The sequence below is a fragment of the Protomyctophum parallelum genome (genome assembly GCF_964188405.1).
Source record: "Protomyctophum parallelum genome assembly, chromosome: 22".
NCBI classification, from domain to species: Eukaryota; Metazoa; Chordata; class Actinopteri; order Myctophiformes; family Myctophidae; genus Protomyctophum; species Protomyctophum parallelum.
The window spans coordinates 184,301-207,500 of record NC_139714.1 but is presented as its reverse complement, the minus strand read 5'-3'; the positions used below and the strand labels follow the sequence as shown (position 1 = coordinate 207,500).

The 23,200-nt window shown below is 41.3% G+C and overlaps 1 long non-coding RNA gene across 1 annotated transcript in view; it reads left to right on the top strand.

Moving 5' to 3' along the window:
* The window catches only part of LOC310853427, a 185,990-nt gene that overhangs the window by 66,048 nt on the left and 96,742 nt on the right, over positions 1 to 23,200 (top strand). The gene's annotated exons all lie outside the window — the stretch shown is intronic.

Here is a 23,200-nt window from a genome sequence, read left to right as displayed (position 1 = left end):
AACTGAGCAGGCAAAGGCAGCACTCAGACACAGGGACATCGTGGAGTGAACTCCCTTCCTCCCCCGTCATCACGTTGGCAGCCAACACCATTTGTTCGGGAGGGCAAGGGTAAAGCAAGCAGCACCACTGCAAAACCAGACACCGGGCAGCTTGGCAGAGCACGGGACTGGAAGATGCTGGCAGACCTGGACACAAAACTCTGCTTCCCAGCTGAGATCGCATCCACCAACCTGCGACCAGACCTGGTTCTGTGGTCAGCCTCGCTCAAGCTTGTCTTCATCATCGAACTCACTGTGCCCTGGGAGGGTGCAGTGGAGGAGGCCTACGAGCGGAAGATGCTGAGGTACGCCGATCTCGGCTGCCCAGTGGAAGTAGGTTGCAGAGGGTTCGTAGCTACCTCAACATCTAGGCTACTCAGGGAGATGGGAGTACGAGGGAAGGCCCACCGGCAGGCGGTCAAGGACCTCTCCAGGGCTGCTGAAAAGGGGAGTCAGTGGCTGTGGATGAAGAAAAAGGACCCCACATGGGCCTTCAGATGAGTCTGTGACATCTAGTAGGGAGTGAACCTGGGACGCTGGGATTCACTGCTGAACCCTCTGGAGGTGTCGTGGGCCAGTCAGCGAAACTCCCAAGAAGGAGGGCCTGCCCACCTGATGACCCAAACGATGTCACCGCTCATCTGAAAACCCACAGTGTCTCTCATCGGTGCTTCGATTACCAACATCAATCCTACACAACAGGTATGCGGTCAGGCGCAAGCTTGGCTCAGGGAGGAGGACGCCCCTGCCATGCAGAGTCCACTGCACTTTGGATTACAACATAATTTCCTGTGTTTCATGAAACTGATTTTTTTACTAAAAAAATATTTTTTATGAATTTCTGAAATCTAAGAAATTGAATAACTTAAAATGTATTTTTTATGAATTTCTGAAATCTAAGAAATTTAATAGGTTTTTGGTCACATAACCTTTTCAATAAAATCATTGTTCAAATTATTTGTCAGTAATTCCTACATCATGCACACCCTTTATTTTGAAAGTTTTCCTAATAATGTATTTTTTTATGAATTTCTGAAATCTAAGAAATTGAATAACTTTTTGGTCACATGACCTCTTCAACAAAATCATTGTTTAATTTTTTTGTCAGTAACAATTTAAATATTTTATCACTATCTTGTCAAAAGACATCATTATGGGATGTCTCACTCCCTTGGTGATGTTACCAACACATCAGCAATTTAAGATCCCCCTTCACGCACACGAGAGCATGCATGCAGCCGCACGCATGCACGCGTGCACGCACACAGCATGCATTTAAAGACAAAAATCTGAAAGTAGGTTTAATCACACAAGTGAATCACATAATTGGTGATGGTATGGTTGCATTATGCAAAATGTAATACTATCTGAAATTAACAATGTGGCTCCTGTATAGAGTGAACTGTTGTCAGATTAGATTATCTTGAAGGACCTTAAGATAGTAATATTATGTCATTGTGTAATTTGTTAATTACTTTTCAGATCGAGTGCGAGAGCTGCGAAAGGTGGTTCCATAAACGCTGCCTTAACATGACCACAGCAATGTTTCAAAAGGCAAAGCAGTCATGGAAGTGTGATCTTTGCTGATTTACCTTTGTAAGTTGAAAGAAAAATACATTGACTAATATATTTTACTTTGGACAATTGTCACATAGACAAAACAGACTGTTTTATATAATTTACAGTAAGCCTAAGATGTGGTGAACCTGAGATTTGTCTGCTGACTTCCCCCCCATCACATCCATTGACAATGGAACCAGCCTCTTGAACAACAAGATTTGGTTGTCAAGGTCATTTATTACTTTGATGTAATAAATTCATGAAAAAAATAACTTCTTTTCAAAATAAAGGGTGTGCATTTGGTATGTGTGTAAGAAAGATTTTGTTTCAAAGTCATGTGACCAAAAGGTTATTCAATTTCTTAGATTTCAGAATATCAAACATTTTGAGGAAACTTTTCAAAATAAAGGGTGTGCATCATGTAGGCATGGCTGACAATATGAAGAATGATTTTGTTGAAAAAGTCATGTGACCAAAAACCTATTCAATTTATTTTTTAGGAACATTCAAAATAAAGGGTGTGCATCATGTATAGCATCATATGTAATTGACCGCCAGCTAAAGGCAGGAAAAGGAGCGGGCCCTGATGGTGTAAGCCCAGGTGTTTTCAAGCTTCTGCCAGTAGAATGGGTCATGTTTCTATGTACACTCATGAATTCCATATTTCTAACTGGCTATCCAATGAACTGGGCCCCTGCTAAACTGATGATGTTATTTAAGAAGGGTAACCGACTTAATTGATTGTGACAATTATCGGGGCATAAGTGTGATCAATAGTGCAGCAAAAGTATATGACTATGTGTTTACTAACAGACTGATGTGCTGGTATAAGCCATTCCGAGAGCAGGCAGGAGCTCAACCTAGAAGAAGCTGCATAGAGCACATTGTGGCACTTAGGCTTATAATTGTCTCCACCAGGCCGAAGGCATGTGGGGAGAGTATGTTTTGCACTCCGTCCGTCCGCGTGTGTGTCCGTGTGTGTGTGTGTCCGTGAACAGCTAATCTCGGCCACCGTTAACCCGGTCGATGCCATATTTTGCACACACACTCCCTGGATGCCAACCATGAACCTCTGCCCCAAACTTTCCAGAACGGCCTGTTATAGCGCCACCAGGAGGCCGCTTTGTGCAAAACAAGTTTTTCAATGCCATATTTTGCACACACACTCCCTGGATGCCAACCATGAACCTCTGCCCCAAACTTTCCAGAACGGCCTGTTATAGCGCCACCAGGAGGCCGCTTTGTGCAAAACACGTTTTTGCACAGTACACCTACAGATTTTGTCCAAACATCACGCAAATTGGTACACAGTCTCTCTAGAGCCATTCAACGAAACGGGTCTTTCAGATTTATCAGACTCCATCCTGATTGGTTAAGATTGGCTTCCAAAGTTCACAGGAGTGCTCAGTTTCAAACAAAATGCTGCAAATCATGAACACATCGCGTGATTTCCGTGAAATTGTGCACCCACATTCCCACTAGGCCGAGGACGAAATGCCACATGAACAATTTCAACTCAGCCTCAAGGTGGCGCTATAACTGGCCGAAAAGTGTTTTTACCTCTAACTGCACGGATCTGTGGATAACCTGGTGGAGACCTGTGCCCGGAAGGGCACTTTTTCTAGTTGAACATTGTGTCAGAAAGAAGCTGAAACTGTATGTTGCCTTTATAGACTTTTCCAAAGCCTATGACAGGGTGCCGAGAGGAAAACTGTTCGAAGTATTAAAGAGCCTGGCGTGTGGAGTTACTATGATCTGGAAAAATGTGACGCACTTAAAAATAACTTATAGCCTTTCAGCACCATGGACAGCGCCAACCGGACTTCATGCATATGGCCAGTGCCGGTTCTAATATGTAAATTTGACATGAAAATGCTTCAATCTGGGGCACTTTGAGATCAAAATTAAGAAGCTAGATCTATAAAGAACTACACACTATCACACTATCACATTAGATTAATATCATCTTTACTGTGCTATTGACTGAAATCAACTTCACCTGTGGGCTATGGGCCACAGGTGTATAGAATAATACAATTTGCACATGCATTCAACTGCATGTGTCATGTGGCAAATTATCAACTCTTGTGTCTTGTGTCAATGAGATCTATAACTAGTTTTTGGATAGGGCAGGGGTGGGAAACTTTGATGATGGAGACTCAGAGAGAGAGGGCAACTATATTCCACACTCTCTCCAGAGGGCCACAATGCATATAGTAAAAAATAGCTGATCTACAAGCTCAAACTGCGACACGTTTTGATCTAGTATATCTGCTTTTTTTGCTATTTTTTAATTTAAATTCTGTTTGTTTTTTTTAGCTATTTCTGAATTGAAATCTTGAAAAGTAAATGTTTTATTTAATTTCAAATACATTTATATGTTTTTACTTTTTATGTTACATTTAGGAACTTAAATGACATAAGACTAGTAGACATAAGACTAAGAGGCCTACTATAGGCATTAAGCTACTAATATAGACTGAAGTAATTAAAGCGGGTCATGTTTGCATGTGTGGAATTGTAACAGCTGAAATCAATAATATATCAGTATTCCGATAATAACCACCCCCCCCCCCCCCATATCCACAAGGAGGAGTGTACGAAAGAATTGTGTGTGTTTGCATGCGTGTTCTTAAATCGTGTCAAATTTTAAGAGGGGGGTTCACAAGGCAAAACAACAAACACTGATCTAATCTGTGCATATAGTTTCTCTGCTTTTGTGTGATAACATAACACTGACTTTCTGTTCATATACAGACAGCCATGACGATGTAAGCGAAGCACCCGGACGTCAGGATGAGGAGTTCACTGGGAAGAAAGTAAAAAGAAAAAAAAAAAGCAAGGCCACAAAGACTGAGAAGAGACAAGCTTCCCCCAAGCCCCCTGTCTCTAAGAAAGATAAACAACCCTCCAAAACCTCCAATTCTGAATCACATGCAGCAGGTCTGTCATTGAAATTAAGCTTAAAAATGGCATGCTGCATTTTATTTTACGGGTGCAACAGTTAATCAAACTCATTGATTGAATTGATTATATAATTTAATACAACTACTTGGGGACCACACAAGGTCAAGGTTGTACTTTATTGTTACATCTTGTGTACAGACACATGAGAGTAAAACGTAGTTTTGTTTGGCCAGAACAATGACCAGAACAATGTACCTTGGGAACGATGCAATTGGGAATACATGCTCTATCCGGTTATGCAGTAGTCAGCCATACCTGTTTTCAGAATACTGGCTTTACCCATGTTTAAGAATACCAGTGCCGTACCATTTATTGTTCAATGTTAATTGGTCGATCTGTCTCACAGCAATCTCAGAACCAGACAGAAGTCCTCCGTCAACAACGACTGCACACACTTCCGAAAGGCCTGCCATCTCTGACAGCACCCCTGTGTCTCACCCTCTCAGCCCAGCAGGTGGCAGCAGATTATCACAGTACAAACCTCCCCGCCACCCCCCACCCAGAAACGTGCCCGCACAGCCGAGTATTATCCCCCCCCCCCCCCCCCCCCCTCTCCACCCCCCCTATCCTTCTTCTTCCTCTTTTTCTTTCTTTTTTTCTATGATGCAAGAAAGATGTATTTGGCGCTGCACTGTGGCGACATGGACTAGGGCTACGCTTGCATGCGGGCCCTTTGTCTAAGACAAATTTCTTCCTCGGGAGACTAATAAAGTTTATCTCTATATATCTCTATATGACTGACAGATTATCCCAGGGGGCTCTATAGAGCATAGCAGTGGGTATGGTTTTCTGGACCCACTGAAAAATCGGCCATTCATTTTTCATGGAGATTTACAAAAATATTTACATCAATAGTTTTAAGCCTAGAATCAAGCCACCCAGGATTTCTCGACCCACTTAAAACTCTCCAATTCGTTTTTCCCATAGAATAATTGATATAAATATTTTTGTAAAACTCTAAAGGCCTATTCATAGTCTGGATTTTCGGTGGTAAGGTGACCACCGCTCCGGTGGTGAGCTGACCACCGGAGCTGAAATAACGTTGAGCGGTGGTGAGTAAAAACAGAGAGAAGGGCTGGAGCGGTGGCGGTGGTTTGCTCTTCACCGCGGCTCGTGACGTCATGTTGTAGTTCGGTGGTCACCCCACCACCGTAAATCCAGACTATGTATGAGCCTTAAGCCTATAGAATCAAGCCATTCAGGATCCTGGTGAATCATGACCAGGCATAAACCCTTTTATTCTGTGGCGGGAAAAAAAAAAAAAAAGTGATATACTACATTCAATAAATACCTTAGCGTTCACAGTATCAAAGGTGATGTTATGGTCATGACTCACCAGGATCCTGAATGGCTTGATTCTAGGCTTAGAGTTTTACAAAAATAATAATCAATTATTCTATGGGAAAAATGAATTGGAGAGTTTTGAGTGGGTCGAGAAAACCACAGCCACTGCTATGCTCTATAATCATAATAATCTCTTGAAAAACAGCCTATATACAAACTCACTGTGAGCTTGTAGAGCTGCTATTTCTGCCAAATGTTCGCCCCAAAATTGGGACGCTGAGGTAAATGAAATAAAGACGAATCGTATGAAATAGATGTGTGAATCTGCATTGGCCTCACTATTTGATTTGATTCGATCACGTTTCTTTTGTTAACAATTCTATTTGATTCTGTGATGCATCTCAATTTCTATTTTTAAGCTAAAAGGCTTCTTTTTATCAGTTAATACAATACAAGCAGCCAAATGCATTTTACATTTGTAAAGGGAGAAGGAGAAGAAGTAAATACAAAAGCTGAAAATACAACTTTACAGCTTTACTGCAAATAATAAATACATAGGCCTACATGAATAAGGTTTGGATTCCATATACGTCAGCATTGTATTGTGTTCCCTGGTTGGCAGAACAGGAACAATATGACTAAAACATATTTTTACACATTGAGTTTGACATGAAAAAGTTTGAGATCTACTGACAGACTGTTTAGAGGACATTTTTGGAATTTGCCACAGGTCTTAATGGGGTAACAAGTAACATTTATGTAAAAACACAAGTGAGAGCTTGCATGCGTGTTCTTAAATCTTGTCAGTTTTAAGGATTTAAGGAGGGGGGTTCCAAGGCAAAACAAGGGTGAACCACTGATCTAATATGTCCATTGTTTCTCTGCTTGTGTGTGATAACGTAACACTGACTTTCTGTTCAGATACAGACGGCCATGACCATTTCAGCGAAGCAGCCGAACGTAAGGATGAGGTGTTCACTGCGAAGGAAGTCACCAAAAAGACCAAGAAGGACAAAAGTAAAACATACAGCAGGTACATTAGCTTTGAAATTAAACTTTGAAACGGCATGCTTCATTGTATTTTAGGGGTGCAAAAGTAAATCAAACTAATTGTTTGACATGTGAGACATGGCCAAAGCATTTCCCAGCCAAAAACATTGAGAACCCCTGCTATAGAGCATAGCAGTGGGCATGGTTTACAAAAATAGATTTACAAAAATATTTATATCAATTATTTTAAGCCTAGAATCAAGCCTGGTGAGTCATGAGTCGACCATAATAACCTTTGTTACTGTGAACGCTAAACAAAGGGTATTTATTAAATGTAATATATCATATTATTAATTTATTTATTTTTCTCCACAAATCATCAGGATCCTGGATGGCTTGATTCTAGGCTTAGTTTTACAAAAATATTTATATTGATTATTTTATGGGAAAAATGAAGAAAAAATAAATAAATAAACATGCCCACTGCTATATGCTCTATAAGCCCCCTTTGTCCCTCTACAGTACACCATATAATCTCTTAGATGAAAATCACCTATCTACAAACTCACTGTGAGCTTGTAGAGCTGCTATTTCTGCCAAATGTTCGCCCCAGATTTGGGACGCTGAGGTAAATGTAATTAAGGCCGCTATCTCAAAAAAACGAATATAGATGTGTGAATCTGCATTGGCCTCACTATTAGATTTGATTCACTTAACAATTGTTTCACTTGTTAACCATTATATTTGATTCTGCGATGCATCTCGATTTCTATTTTTCTATATTACTGCTAAAGGCTTTTTTTTATCAGTTGATACAAGCAGCCAAATGCATTTTATATTTATAAAGTATACTCACTCTCCTTCAGTTCAGACATAAATGTCTTGACTTTGGATTAAATAATGTAAACCAAAAAGTAAAGTTCGGGATTCAAATTGTACTTAATTACAGAAAGTAAAAAAGTACCTGTTTTGCAGAGTGTCCCATTTTCAAGTATAAAAATGCATTTGAAAATAGCAGATCTGCAAGCTCACACATAGTTTGTAGATCTGCTATGTTCAAACGGCCTGAGAAGGCGCAATGTATTGTGCTGAAGGGGTTAATGCATGTTTTGTAATAATAATTTAAAGTAACTAATGTCTTCAAATACTTGTAGTCAGTGGTGGAAAGAAACAAAGTACTTTTACTTAAGTACAATTATGAAGTATTTGTACTTTACTGGAGTGTTTCCAATTTGCAATACTTGTACTTCTACTCCACTACATCTCGGAGCCAAAATGTGTACTTTTACTCAACTACAAGCAGTGGTGGAAAGTAAGTACATGTACTCAAATACTGTACTTAAGTACAGTTGAGGAATGTTTTGCTTTACTGGAGTATTTACCTTTGTCAGTACTTTATTTACTTCTACTCCACTACATCTCACAGGCAAATATTGTACTTTTACTCCACTATGATTATTTGAAAACTGTTACTCAGTGGTGGAAAGCAACTAATTAAGTTAGTAGTAATTATTAGTAATTAGTAGTGAAAATAATACAAACATTTTATTGTACAGAAGTACAAACTGTTCCATAAACCACCAACTATGATGCTTTATAGCATGTTATTCATTTAGATTTCACAACTCCAACCCTAGTGACCCTATTCTGGGTCCAACATTCTGCCAAACATAGTAGATCTACAAGCTCACAGCGCGTCCATGACACCATGCATGGTGAGCTTGTAGATCAGCTATTTTCACAGTGAAGAGGGACATGCGCTATAGTGCAGAGGTTCTCAAAGTGGGGTCCGGGGACCCCTAGGGCTCATTGAGGGGGTTCCCGTGGGTCACCAGAAAAGGTGATTTATAAACAAATATATATACACTTGCTTCTCTCTCTCTCTCTCTCTCTCTCTCTCTCTCTCTCTCTTATGGTGGTCCTTCTTTTTGCAGCCAATTATATAATCTCAATGTGGGGGTCCGTGACATGAAAATGTTTGAGAACCACTGTTAGAGGATCTAGTATAGAACCCTGGGGGACCCCAGTCAACTATAAATGTGGTTCTCAACCTTTTCAGACCACGACCCCCCCCCCCCCCCCCCCATAATCATTATTAAACTGGGGACCCCCCAAAATAACCATTATTGAATTGGGGGCCCCCCAAAAAATTACCTTATTGAACTGGGGACCCCCAACATAACCTGCCATCAAGGAGTGTTGTGCGGGAGGAGGAGGACAAAGGCTCTACATCCTCCCGGTGGGGGCTCCTCACTGTTGTTGATTTTGACAGCATATTTTCATTTAGTTTTAACTTTTAATCATAGTCTTTTGAGTAAACATGTATTAAGTTTTAGTCATATTTTGATCATCTGAAATGTTTTAGTCTTAGTCTAGTTTTAGTTGACTAAATAGTGTAAGATTTTAGTCGACTACAATGTATTTTGGTTTCGTAATGGCTGATTGTACATTTGGTTGCATGCTGAAAATAGCAGATCTACAATCTCACAACGCCTCACAGTGTGACACGTTGTGAGATTGTAGATCGGCAGAGCACAACCAAACATAAAATGCCTTGCCTTTTAGTCTAGTTTTCATTACTTGATGACATTTGAAACACTTGAAACAACATATTTTGAGACGGGGGTCGGTGGCCAAATATAATTCTGGGGGTCCTTGACAAGAAATATTTTGAGAAAAACGTGCTACGAACTTGTAGTTTTCTGAAAAACCCATGTTTTTGTGTCAGTTTTTCTAGATCTGCTATTTTTCAATAGCTAAAGTATATAAACTAGAGCTGGGACTCGATTAAAAAAATTAATCTAATTAATCAGAGGCTTTGCGATTAATTCATCTAGATTAATCGCATTTTAATCGCATATCAATATTCAACCCGAGAACAGCGAGAAACCTTTTTTTTAAATGTTTTTTGGTATCCCAGTGAATCAATGAATAGTGACTACAGGATACCACTCATTTTCAACATTTTACTGTCATTAATATACCTGTTGTGGAAATAATAATAAAAAGTCACACCATGTGAATTTATGTGTTGCCTAGAACTGGAGGTCTGATTTTTTTTTAGTAACAGTAACAAGTACATCTCAGTGACATCACAAAGCTGTACTTACTTCATATTGTTACTGTTTTTTGTCAGACCTCCAGTTCTAGGCAACACAAAATGGGGTGACTTTTTATTATTTCCAGTTTTCAGTACTATAGAAAAGTGAGAAACGTTCTGCGGTGAAAAAAAAGGTGCGATTAATTTATCTGTAGTTAATCGCGATTAATTTTTCTGTAGTTAATTAATCTAAATTAATCGCAATTAGTCCCGGCCCTAATATAAACATTAAAACATAATGCTTGAAACACCAAAAGGGGTTCCCGTTCAGAATGGGTCTCCTTTAACAAATCACATCTCAATGTTTTTTTTCAATAATCATCCAATCTAACTCAATGCAATCCCCATAGAAGACATATCTTAACAAATACTTTTATACTTCGTATGCCATCATATTTAGGGCAATTAAACAAAGTGAACCTCGTTTTAAACTTCACCAAGAGTTCACCAAGTTAAACTGTTGCTAAACTGTTGAAAGTTAAACTGAACTGAAAAGATAAATGACAAATATAAATAAACAAATTCAAAACGAATAGCCTAGTACAGGGTTCCCCAATTAATTTTCCTCAAGGGCCATATTTTGACTAGCGTACCAGGCTGGGGGCCGAGTCTGCACGCGCGAGGTCGAGGTCTTGCCCTGAAAATTCATTTTCAGGGCAAGACCCCATTTGAAAAGGATGCCCAGTTTGACATGCATAGGCTACTGACCCCCATTTAATGCCATTTATATCTGGGACCCTTAAAAAAAAGAAAAAAAAAAGATTTTTTTTTTTTTTTTTTTTTTTTTAATTCTTTCATGGGCCACAAGGGGGCGCTCTGTGGGCCGCAAATGGCCCGCGGGCCGCCTATTGGGGTACCCTGGCCTAGTACAATTATGTTTACACTTTGGTTTCAATGCAGTCGTTACCTTGTACAACCACTAGAGGGTAGTGTCATGCAATACGTTGGCATGCGTTCAACTTGCGGCCATGGACCAATAGCTTTCTCTCGTACTCTGCGGGTGTGACGATAATGGCCAATCAGCAAGCGTCTTGTTGCCAACAACGAAGCGACCAATGGCGTGTAGACGTGCAGCTCATGTGGTTCATTTTGAAGCCATTTAGTACACTTGCACACACAGAGAAAGACACACACCCACACGACTTTAATAAAACAACCGTTTAGTGTTTACTGTTTAGTGTTAAACTACTGCTGGCTTAATTATCATCACTTCTACAACAGCTACAGTCTACTGTTGTTTAAGGTAAGAAACTATAATGATTATTACATTGATACCAAAACTACTGCAGCAGCAACAACAACAGCAGTGGTTCCCAAACTTTTTCATGTCAAGGACGCCCAAATTTTTCTAGTTTAATGGCATATATCACTCTATCGGGCATTTCTGGGACACCAAACACATTTAAATCACACTTAATTTAACTCAGGGGTCCGTTTGGTTCCATTTGTACTAGCCATGGTTCATGAGTCAACCGTCCCGTAAAATACGGGTTTGTATCGTATTTGACAGCTAAAAGACCTGTCCAGTAATGTACCGATACGGGACGCACTTAATCCCGTATTTTGGTGTCGTGGAAAAATGACAGAGAGTTATGGTGATTCTCAGTCACTCGCTCCCATTCAGACACACAGAAGAAGGGGCAGCGATTCTAAGCTATAGGAAATGGAAAGCAAGACAATGAAACCTGGTGTCTGGAAGGGCGCTAGGCTCAGCTAGTCAGCTCATTGGTCAGTACTCTTCACATGCACGCAGCAGGCCAGCAGCAGAGCCAATCACTATGGAGTATCGTATCTTAGCAACTATTTCACCGGCTCGTGCTCCCAGACCAACACACTTTTTGATTGATTGATTGAAATATTTATTAACAGTTTGTAGAATTTACAGTACATTTTAAGCACAAACTCAATACAAAGACTGTCAACTGTGAGTGGACGACCCAATTAAGCATTACACTTGTTTACAACAGGGTCCACATTGTTCAATTCATCAAAACATTTAAAGACATACAAACATTTAGAGACATACAAATAGACATTTCTATGTAGCTAAGTTCATCATATGGGAAGCAACACAACAAACACAACAAGCAACACAACAAAAACAAACAATGGATGCTGACACTACTACCTCAGAAAGTTCTGAAATTGGAGACGGAGTCGTAGTAGAGGAAAACCTTCCTCCTCCGCCAAAGAAAAAAACGAAAAGAAAATGTAAATACAGAGCTAATTGGGAGAAAGATTTTGTGTGGATAGAGAGAAGGGACGACCAAAACAAGGCGAATTGTACTCTGCAGACGTGCATTTTCTGTCAGTCACGGAGGACTGACAGATGTTAAACAGCATGCTGCTGGTGAAAACCATTAAAAAAAGTGTTGCTCAGAGTTCTACACTGCAGTTTTGGTGGATAAACCACTCCTTGCTGCTGCAAGAAGCCAACTGAAATACAAGTGGAAGAAATAGGCAGTTTTGGCGTTTGCCAACAGGGGGTGCAAGTTGCCAAGGAAGGATTGATTGATTGAGGTATTATTTAGGTAGTATTATTGTATTACAGTACATTTCAAGCACAACTCGATACAAAACAAAAAAAAGAGGTTCCACCGTTTTCAATTTATCATAACATTTAGAGATGTACAGTCCACTATATACAAGTGATATTTAAACACTTCTCTATAGCCAAAAAAAGGAAATCATCATAAAGGATGTAAAAATGACAGTTGGTAGGGCGTTCCACATTTTTGTGGCATAGGAGCGAAATTTATTTGCACATGGTTTGTTGAACTACCTGGTGGTGTGGACTTTGTTTACATTAAGGAAGTATTTAGACAGGTACATGGGTATCTTGGTGGTGTATCAAATCTTGTGGACCAGACCCACTGCATGATGCTGTACTCTGTCGTCAACCCTAAAGCCATTCCAGCCTGTCAAAATGGGCAGGGGTTGAGGTGGGTTCGGGGGGGGTGAGGCCCAGTAGTAGCCTGCCCAGTTTGTTTTGGGAAGTCTATAGAGCCTTGTTATAAGGGCCTTTGCAATATGTTAGGAGCCATTTAGCCTTGTTCTAAGGGCCTTTGCAATATGTTATGAGCCATTGAGCCTTGTTCTAAGGGCCTTTGCAATATGTTGAGCCTTGTTCTAAGGGCCTTTGCAATATGTTATGAGCCATTGAGCCTTGTTCTAAGGGCCGTTGCAATATGTTGAGCCTTGTTCTAAGGGCCTTTGCAATGCGTTATGAGCCATTGAATTGATTGTATTTAGGGGGCACGGTGGCATAGTCGGTAATGCTGCCTCACAGCTAGAAGGTCCTGGGTTCGATTCCCTGTTGGCACTGGGGGCGTGTTCCCTCCTCCTTTTTTTTGTATTCATTGTATTGATTGTATCTTATAGATTTATATGTATTTTATTTGGTTGTATTTTTATTTTTATTTGTTAATTTGCACATTTTGACAAAATAAAATTTTTAATGATAATCTGTTTCTCATGTAGTCTATACCCTAACCATAACCGCATGCTTTGGGGGTTTGACTCGACATTTAGACGTGAAATTGGGGGGGTTTGCCTGGAAATGACCCAATTTTTCTATTTGATTTTCAAATAAGGGACACCAATTTTTAATAAGGGACACCAAAAATGCCGCGCGCCTGGCGCAACGGACACGCGGCTTCGCCGCGTGCCCGGGTAATGTCCCTTATCTGAAAATATGATAGTTGGCAACCCTATTAAACTTAAACTATTAAACTATTAAACCTAAGAAACTTCACCCTGTTTTTTGCGCTCGCTGCATTAACAAGATTTCCATATATATAAACATTCAGATTTCAAATATAAAGTACTCACAATTTGTCCCACGGGTGTTAGTTAGTTGCATAGAGCCATATGAAATCCGTTTTATTATTTTCCCAATTCCGTTTAATTTTTTCCCAAATTCCGTTTTTTCCGTTTTAATATTTCTGAATTCGGTTTTTTGCTTTTTATGCAATTTCTTTACCGGGAAAAAAAAAAATTGTGATCGACCGATATGGTTTTTGGCCGATATTTCCGATTACCGATTAGTGGAGAATCAAAAAGCCAGATATAACCAATATTCATTTAAGTAAAACTTTTTTTTTTACAGTAACATAAATTCTAACACAATAATTCCTTTAAATGCATTGGAGAACATTTATTGCTTATAAAAAGTTAGTGCAAGAAGAACCAACATCGTTTTCAGTAACAACCCCCCCCCCCCCTATCAAATGCAGCTTTAATTTAATTGAAGTGCAAACATGTACTGTAGCAGAATATGGAACATAGTGCTGTATGAGGTGCAGGCACAGGCTTAAAACATTATTTTTTTTAATCAGGGAAAAATAATCAGTTTATTTATCCAAATTGGTGATCTACAAGCCCACAGCACATTGCAGCATGACATGTTGAGAGCTTGTAGATCTGCTGCCCAGACTCCCCAAAGCCATGTGACCTTGTTGTTTTTACTCCACCACTGAAATTTGCCACATCATTTTATAGCAATACAAACAATAGCCTTGTATGTCTCAAAACACTGGCCTACAGTTCAATTATTGTCAACTAAATAAATATGAATTAGAAATTAAGACAAATACTGACAATGCTACTGATTGGTTCATTCTTCATTGGCTTGCAGTTAGTTATTACAGCCAAAATGCAATAATAACAATAGGCTGGTCAGGATGGGGGGAAAAAAGTTGTCCTTTAGAAAACATTCAGAGTTGACTCGCATGCATGCACGCACCCACGCACGCAGCCGCGCACACACACACACACACACACACACACACACACACACACACACACTGCTGTAAGTTTGCAGCGTTAGCATAGGAGCTAGCGTTGGCTAACGTAGCCTTGTAGGTCTACCACTTACACCTTCTGTCCCTCTCAGTGTGGATTTAATTTTTGTTAATGCAAGATGAAAACAGCAATGCTTCATGGTTACAAGGTTAGTATTACTCCTAGACCTGGTCCTCTCCTCCTCTCTCTCTTTACATGCAGTCTTTACTCCGTGTGTGTGGAACTGGGAGGGAGCCGAGGAGCAGGCAGAGAGAGAGCGCTGTGCTCTACTCTACTCCTCCTCGGTGTTACAGAGACACGCAGCTAAGCTATACATCTCCTTACAACCGTACTCTACCGGATTTTCAATGAGAGTAGAGTGGCTGTTGTACTTTTTTGCGCATTTATGACAAAATATAATAATCGGCCTGCTTCACTTGATTTCTGAACAAACCTGACCACTGAATCATGTTCTATTTTCTCCCGAAAACTGAATTTTAGCCCAGATTAGGGCCAATTCCGCAATATTCCGCGTTTTATTCCAATTCCGTTTTTATTGGTCATTTCCGCGATTCCGTCCGCGATTCCGTTAACACGGATTCCATATGGCTCTATAGTTGCAGCTCCAGCGATTAGAATTTCTGCATCCCGCGTTGTTTAATAAAAAGCATTTTTATCCGAGGTGTTATTTTGCCATTGGCTTTCAACTACGCGCCCCTATCGGTCGGGAGGAGGGTGGCACTCGGTGTGTTCGATATAGGTACGCTGACCGCCCTGCCAATACAGACTAATAGGCGAGTGCGCTCCCGGTGTGCAACTGTGGATTTCCCAAACGAACCCCGTTTGAAAAAAGTAGCCGGGGAGCTCGGACAAAAATGCTTTTTATTAAACAACGTGGGACGCAGCAATTCTAATCGCTGGCGAAAGCTACTAACTAACACCCGTGGGACACTTTGTGAGTACTTTATATTTGAAATCTGAATGTTTATATATACGGAAATCTTGTAAATGCAGCGAGCGCAAAAAACAGGGCAAAGTTTCTGCATGACTGTCATGATAATCATCATGGCAGTCATGTTCCAGGGCTACATTTGTACACTCTCTTGAGTTACAGTTTGTCATCAGACCATGTCAACTTCAGTCCGCGTCAACCGTCGCCGTAGAGACGGACCCAAACGACAGATGTTTTTCACAGCGAAATAATGCGTAGCTGTCCACGTCAATGCCTGTGTTTCCCCTTTATTTTAATCACAATTCCAAACAACATAGCCTATAAGCCTACCGATGTGATTATTGTCTTACGCGTCGGGCAGGCGTTGTGTGGAGTCTGTGGACCTTCGCCAGGTTTTGTTGTTGTTGACAGTCACGGGAAGAAGGGGTTGTCTGACTCTTCCTGTTTCTTAAATGATCCATTAGCTTTTATACATTCTATTCTATTCGCCATTGAAGTATTAGTATGTGTCACATACATTAACCATGTAGCCCAGCATGTAGTGCGTGAAACGCATTGATGAATGAAGGAATAAATAAAATTAAAAAACCTTCGTGACGGGATTCGAACTTGTCCTGTTCTCAGCATAAGTTCACCTGTCTGAACTTAGTCCAGTGTGTGCCATTCTATCCATGACGTTTAGTAACCACAATCACATCATGGAGTATGGAACCAGCCATTAACGCACAAAACCTTCATGGTCACTAGGTTAAGTTCAGACCTCAGTCACCACAATGGTTTGCAACATAGCTGTTTAATACCGATTTGTTTCTAAAAGCATCTCTCACCATCATCACCTAAATTCACCTTAGAGTCATTATGTTGTACAGGCTACTTAGAAATTGTAAATAATTGAATCATTATAGGGTAGACAGTGTGTTTATAACATGACCTCATAGACAACAAAGATCACTAAGTTATTTTATTTGGCACATCCCATACATAGTACACAAGAGTAACATTTTTGCCTTGCCCACTGTTCTACAGTGTGGAACAAAAATGACCACAAAAGGGCACACTGTCTGATGTCAGATTGCTCCTGATCACATCAGGACAGTGGTTGCAGCTCCTCTGTATCAGTTTGTAACCTTTCCATGTTGATGGAGCATGTGACATTGGTTGGCAGTGTAGAAATTCACCATACTAGATGTTAGGGTTGAACTTATCATTTAGGCATTCAGCAGCTTTAACTTATCCAGAGTGACTAACAAGTTACAATAAGCAAGGTAACCATGCATCAAATGTTGCCTCAGTAAACCAGGATTACAAATAATTTACACATTGAAACTATAGGATAGTATATAGCTTAGTATCTAAATAGCATTCCATCTCAATTGAATTGGAATCTTTGCAGAAGTAGTATGGTCATCCAGACTAGGCCAAGAGCAACAAGACAGGCCATCTTTTCTTTTCTCCCATGATTTTGTAACACTTTTTACACCCAGTGCCAATTTCTTAAGATGTAATCCTGGGAGCTACTCACCCTCTGCCAACCTGGAGAGAGCCCCAAACTGAACTCATCCTTCAATGCATGTGTGTTTTTAAACAAAAAATAAATAAAATAAAAATGATGGCTGGCCAACGAGGGCAGTGATGTATGCGCAGGGAATGCAGGCTGGGCACAAATACTCCTCATCCTGATGGTTTATAATGACTACGCACAATTGGTGGTACCGGCATAAGGCACAAGAGGAGCATTGAATCTGAAAGAACATGAATACATTGTTATTCATGTATTTAGTTAAAGTTCACTCACAGTTAGGTTTTTGTATTGAGTTGTGCTTGAAATGTACTGTAATTCTGCAAACTGTTAACGAATACCTCAATCAATCAAATTAAAGAAAGAATGTGCTCTCCATGTAAATAACTTATTATTATTATTATTATTATTATTATATATTTTTCCCCTTTTTTTGAGAGAGAGAAGACCTCATGACAGACTATTTGATGCCCTCCTATGTTGGATATTTTAGGGGGCCTGAAGGGATTGGCAAGCCAACAAAAGAAATGCCCCCCAGAGTTGGTGCACCCAGTGGCCACCTAGTTCACATATAGAAAGTAGCAAATAACACTGTAAACTGCAAAACAGAAGTGTGTGTGTGTGTGTGTGTGTGTGTGTGTGTGTGAGACCAGGGGTCAATGGGTCATTAGGTCGTGCTCAGACATGGAGACATACAGACATACAAACTCAGTCAGTCATGGGAGCAGTTGGCACCGCTCTGAAATGAAGAAAAAAATATCTTAACTAAAAAAGTTTCCATATGGTGCCCACCTATGCTGTATCTAAAACAAACAGTTTGTCTACCTATAATGCTTCATATATTTAAAATTTCTAATAAATAACGATCAGTCCCTATTCCATAAGTAGCCTGTATAACATAATGACTCTAAGGTGAATTTAGGTGATGATGGTGAGAGATGTTTTTAGAAACAAATCGGTATTAAATTAAACAGCTATGTTGCAAACCATTGTGGTGACTGAGGTCTAAAGTCTGAACTTATCCTAGTGACCATGAAGGCTGTGTTTTAATGGCTGGTTCCATACTCCATGATGTGATTGCGGTTACTAAACGTCGTGGATAGATAGGCACACTGGACTATGCTCCAGACAGGTGAACAGGACAAGTTCGAATCCCGTCAGAAAGGTTTTATTTTATTTTGTATTCCTTCATTCATCAATGCGTTTATTTTCACGCACTATATGCTGGGCTACATGGTTAATGTACGTGACACGTACTCATACTTCAATGGCGAATAGAATAGAATGTATAAAAGCTAATGGATCATTTAAGAAACAGGAAGAGTCGGACAACCCCTTCTTCCCGTGACTGTCAACAACAACAAAACCTGGCGAAGGTCCACAGACTCCACACAATGCCTGCCCGACGCTTAAGACAATAATCACATCGGTAGGCTTATACTAGGCTATGTTGTAATGTTGGAATTGTGATTAAAATAAAGGGGAAACACAGGCATTGACGCGGACAGCTACGCATTATTTCGCTGTGAAAAACATCTGTCGTTTGGGTCCGTCTCTACGGCGACGGTTGACGCGGACTGAAGTTGACATGGTCTGATGACAAACTAGAACACCGGCCGTAAGGGTCCATTTGGTTCCATTTGTACACTCTCAGAGTTACAGTAAACAAGTGTAATGCTTAATTGGGTCGTCCACTCACACAGTTAACAGTCTTTGTATTGAGTTTGTGCTTGAAATGTACTGTAATTCTGCAAACTGTTAATAAATATTTCAATCAATCAAAAAAACTGTAAAACTATGCCTAAACCTAATCTTATTCCTAAACTTAACCCCAGTAAAACTATGCCTAAATCTAACCCTATAGGCTACCTAAACTTAACCCCAGTAAAACTATGCCTAACCCTAACCTTATTCCTAACCTAATTCTCAGTAAAACAAAATAAATAATACAAGAATCGCCGCACCAAGCGTGCATCCGGAAAGTATTCACACTCCTTCACTTTTACCACATTTTGTTTTCTTACAGCCTCATTTCAAAAGCGAGTAAGGCTGTAATTGCACCAAAGGTGCCTCAACTTAGTACTAAGTCAAGAGTGTGAATACTTATGTACATTCTTATTTATTTATAAATTAACAAAATATTTGAAAAACATTTTCCCCTCCATCATTATGGGGTATTGTGTGTAGATTTATGAGGAAAAAAAACAACAAGTTAATCCCTTTTAAAACTAGAACTGCACTCTGTCGAGTGCATACTTGCGCGCTCTGCTTGCGCAAGTAACGAGGCTGTAACAAAACAAAATGTGGTAAAAGTGACTATGAATGAGCCTTTAGTGTCGAAGGTGTCCTTGAGCAAAGACACTGAACCCCTTAAATTGCTCCCAATGATGTGCTGGTCGGTGCCTTGCATGGTTTCCGTCGCCATCGGTGTATGAATGTGTGAATGTAATCAAATGCAATGCACTATCTATGTAAAGCACCTTGGATAAAGGCGCTATATAAATGCACCATTTACCATTTAACCATTTTCTATATAAAATGCACCATTTCCTTTGTTTTTTTCCTGCTATTCCGGGTGTTGGCAGCCTTCCAGAGAGAGATCGCGGAGTGTGACCGGAGTGTGACCGCGGACGGAAATGGCGTCTCCTTTCACTCGGCTGGAAGAGGAGCTCAACTGCGTCGTGTGCTGCGACGTCTTCAAGGTATGGCAACCCATTTTGGGCGGAAACCCCTTTTGGTGTTAGCATTACGTTGTGCTTTAGCTATTGAAAAATAGCAGACCTACAAGCTCATAGCGCGCTAGGAGCTTGTAGGTCTGCTATTTTTGAAAATTCGAAGAACCACTGACATATATAGAAACATAGCTTTTTCAGAAAACTGTCAGGAAGTAGAAGACATTTTTAGAATCTGATCTCAGGTCAGAATGGTATAATAATGAAACTGTCAGGATGTAGAAGACACTTTTTATAGAATCTGATCTCAGGTCAGAATGGGTTAAGTTTCATTTATGTTTTATTTTTATTTATTTTTAGGTTTTTATGACCTCCAATTATTACACCCACACAACCGTAAACTTTGAACATGTAGTGGACTTTCTGCGGTCTCACGTTTTTCTCTGTGTGTTCTAAAGCTTTTTGAGCTGCAGTGAAAACAGGCCTCATCAGCAGTGACATCTGCTGGCAAATCACCATATTGTCATATATGGGATTTTTTTAGACTCTTGAGTCTTAACCCATTTTGGGGCGGGAACACCTGTTGGCGTTTTAAGCATTGTAGATCTGCTATTTTGGAAAAATCGTGAAAATGTGGCGCAAATCTCAGATGGTGGTCGGCGGGCCAATTTAATATATCTTTGGGGGTCTATGAACGACACGGAAAATTGTCAGGATGTAGAAGACACCTGTAGAATCTAATCTCAGGTCAGAATGGTATAATAATAATGAAATAATTATTATGAAATAATAATGAAACTGTCAGGATGTAGAAGACACTTTTTTAGAATCTGATCTCAGGTCAGAATGGCTTAATGTCTCCATCCTTCTCATAGGACCCCGTGGTGCTGACCTGCAGCCACAGCTTCTGCAGAGGCTGTCTGCGTGAGTGGTGGACGGAGAGACCCGCAGAGGAGTGTCCCGTCTGCAAGAAGAGGACCAAGAGGTCCTCCGCGAAACGCCCGCCCACCAACCTGGTGCTGAAGAACCTGTGCGAGAAATACCTGGAGGAGAAACGCCAGAGCCAAGCGGCGGCGGCGTCATCGGCGGCCGCGACCTCGGAGGAGCTCGACCTCGTGTGCGCCGTGCACGGGGAAAAGCTCCGCCTCTTCTGCCGGGATGACGAGTGTCTGGCGTGTCTGGTGTGCCGGGACTCCGACAGGCACGCCGGGCACAGGTTCTCGCCCGTGGACGAGGCGTCGGGGCAGCTCAAGGAGACGGCGCGGGAATCGCTGAAGCCGCTGAGGCTGAAGCTGGAGGTCTTCCAGAGGGCGAAGGCGATATGTGACCGGACGGGAGATCACATCCTGCTGCAGGCGCAGAGTGCGGAGACACAGATCAAGGCGCAGTTTGAGGAGTTCCGGCGGTTCCTGAAGGACGAAGAGGGGGCCAGGATCTCCGCCCTGCGGCGGGAGGAGGCGGCCAAGAGCCGGACGGTGGCGGAGAGGGGGGCGGAGCTGGACGGGGAGGTGGCGTCTCTCTCGGACGCCATCAGCGCCGTGGAGGACCAGCTGAGGGCCGAGGTGGACCACGTCTCCTTCCTGAAGAACTACGGGACCATGATGGAGCGGGTCCGGCTCACCCGGCAGGTATCTAATAATATGGGCCCGTCACTATTTACTACACTAGCCCTTACCCGTTGTGAGACGGGCGCAGTACCCCCCACTAATAAATTCATTATTAATCATTAATGTGTCAAATCGAAAAAAGGGCTTCGTTAAGACCTCCATATTATTATGGTCAATGCCTGTGTGAAAAGTGGGAGCGATTGGTGCAGGCGGTGAGGAGATATGGCGGTGTTTCTGACACACAGACAGACACACACAGACAGACACACACACACATACAGACAGACAGACAGACAGACAGACAGACAGACAGAGACAGACACACACACAGACACACACACAGACAGACATTGACTGAATTATAGTATGATTATCTTTTTATACTTTTAACTATTATAACCGTCAATAGTTTCCATGTTGGAAAAATATCCATACGTTTTAAAAAATAGCAGATCTACAACCTTACAACACGACACTTTGTGACGTGTTGTAAGCTTGTAGATCTGCTATTTTTCTTTCCAAAACATTTACCAAATGGCAGAAATATTTGATCTACAAGCTTACAACACGTGGCGTGTTGTAAGCTTGTAGATCTGCTATTCTTACACCATGTGGCGTGTTGTAAGCTTGTAGATCTGCTATTCTTACACCACGTGGCGTGTTGTAAGCTTGTAGATATGCTATTCTTACAACAAGTGGCTTGAAAAAATATTAATTGTTAAAAAAATATTAAAGCCGGTGTCTGTGATTTCAATTTTTAGATTTAAGTTATTCGTCATATCTGCCTTGTGAAAACCAAGTTGTTAAAAAGCAACTTTATGCTTCCTAAGGATAATGTGAGTGTCAAAGCAAACATTTAAATAGTTTGTATTAGCACGTGCATTCCATACATTGTGGCGCTCCGCGCCTGTAACACTCTCCTACGCGCACGCACATGCACGCACGTCAAGCAGACAAATGGACACTCCTACGTCACGTGCCTGGGCACTACGAGAATTTATGAATGGAACGGGAGCACGCTTGAGGAAGTGAGCTGTTGACACTGACAGCTGTCAACTCGGCCGCCCGCTGATCGTGTCCGTTTGTAGCCTACCTCTGGCTTGTGAGAGACAAACCGTGCATAGGTTGTAGCCAGCAGTGGGACTAGTCAAGACAACACCATCCAAGAAGTGAGTGTAGTGATTTCCCCGACGGAGCGTGGCTGCTCTCCGACGCCCGGTTCTCGCTGGCGTCGCTGACAACACTCTGTGGATCACCCCGGATCGTAAGAGGAGGAAACGCTAACCGCGTCATCAACTGTCAGTAAGGGATTTAATACACAGCGCTCTGACCGGGAAATCACTACACTCACTTCTTGGATGGTGTTGTGTTGACTAGTCCCACTGCTGGCTGCAACCTATGCACGGTCTCTCACAAGCCAGAGGTAGGCTACAAACGGACACGATCAGCGGGCGGCCGAGTTGACAGCTGTGTGTCAACAGCTCACTTCCTCAAGCTCACTCCCGTTCCATTCATTCATTCTCGTAGCGCCCGGGCACGTGACGTAGGAGTGTCCATTTGTCTGAGTGACGTGCGTGCATGTGCATGTGCGTAGGAGAGTGTTACAGGCGCGGAGCACCACAACATTCCATAGGGCTGGACCACACAGACATATGACATCATCAACTTGCGACAGGAGCAGTTCCTATTGAGTGAAAGATTCTCTATTTATGAAAGAAATACAATATT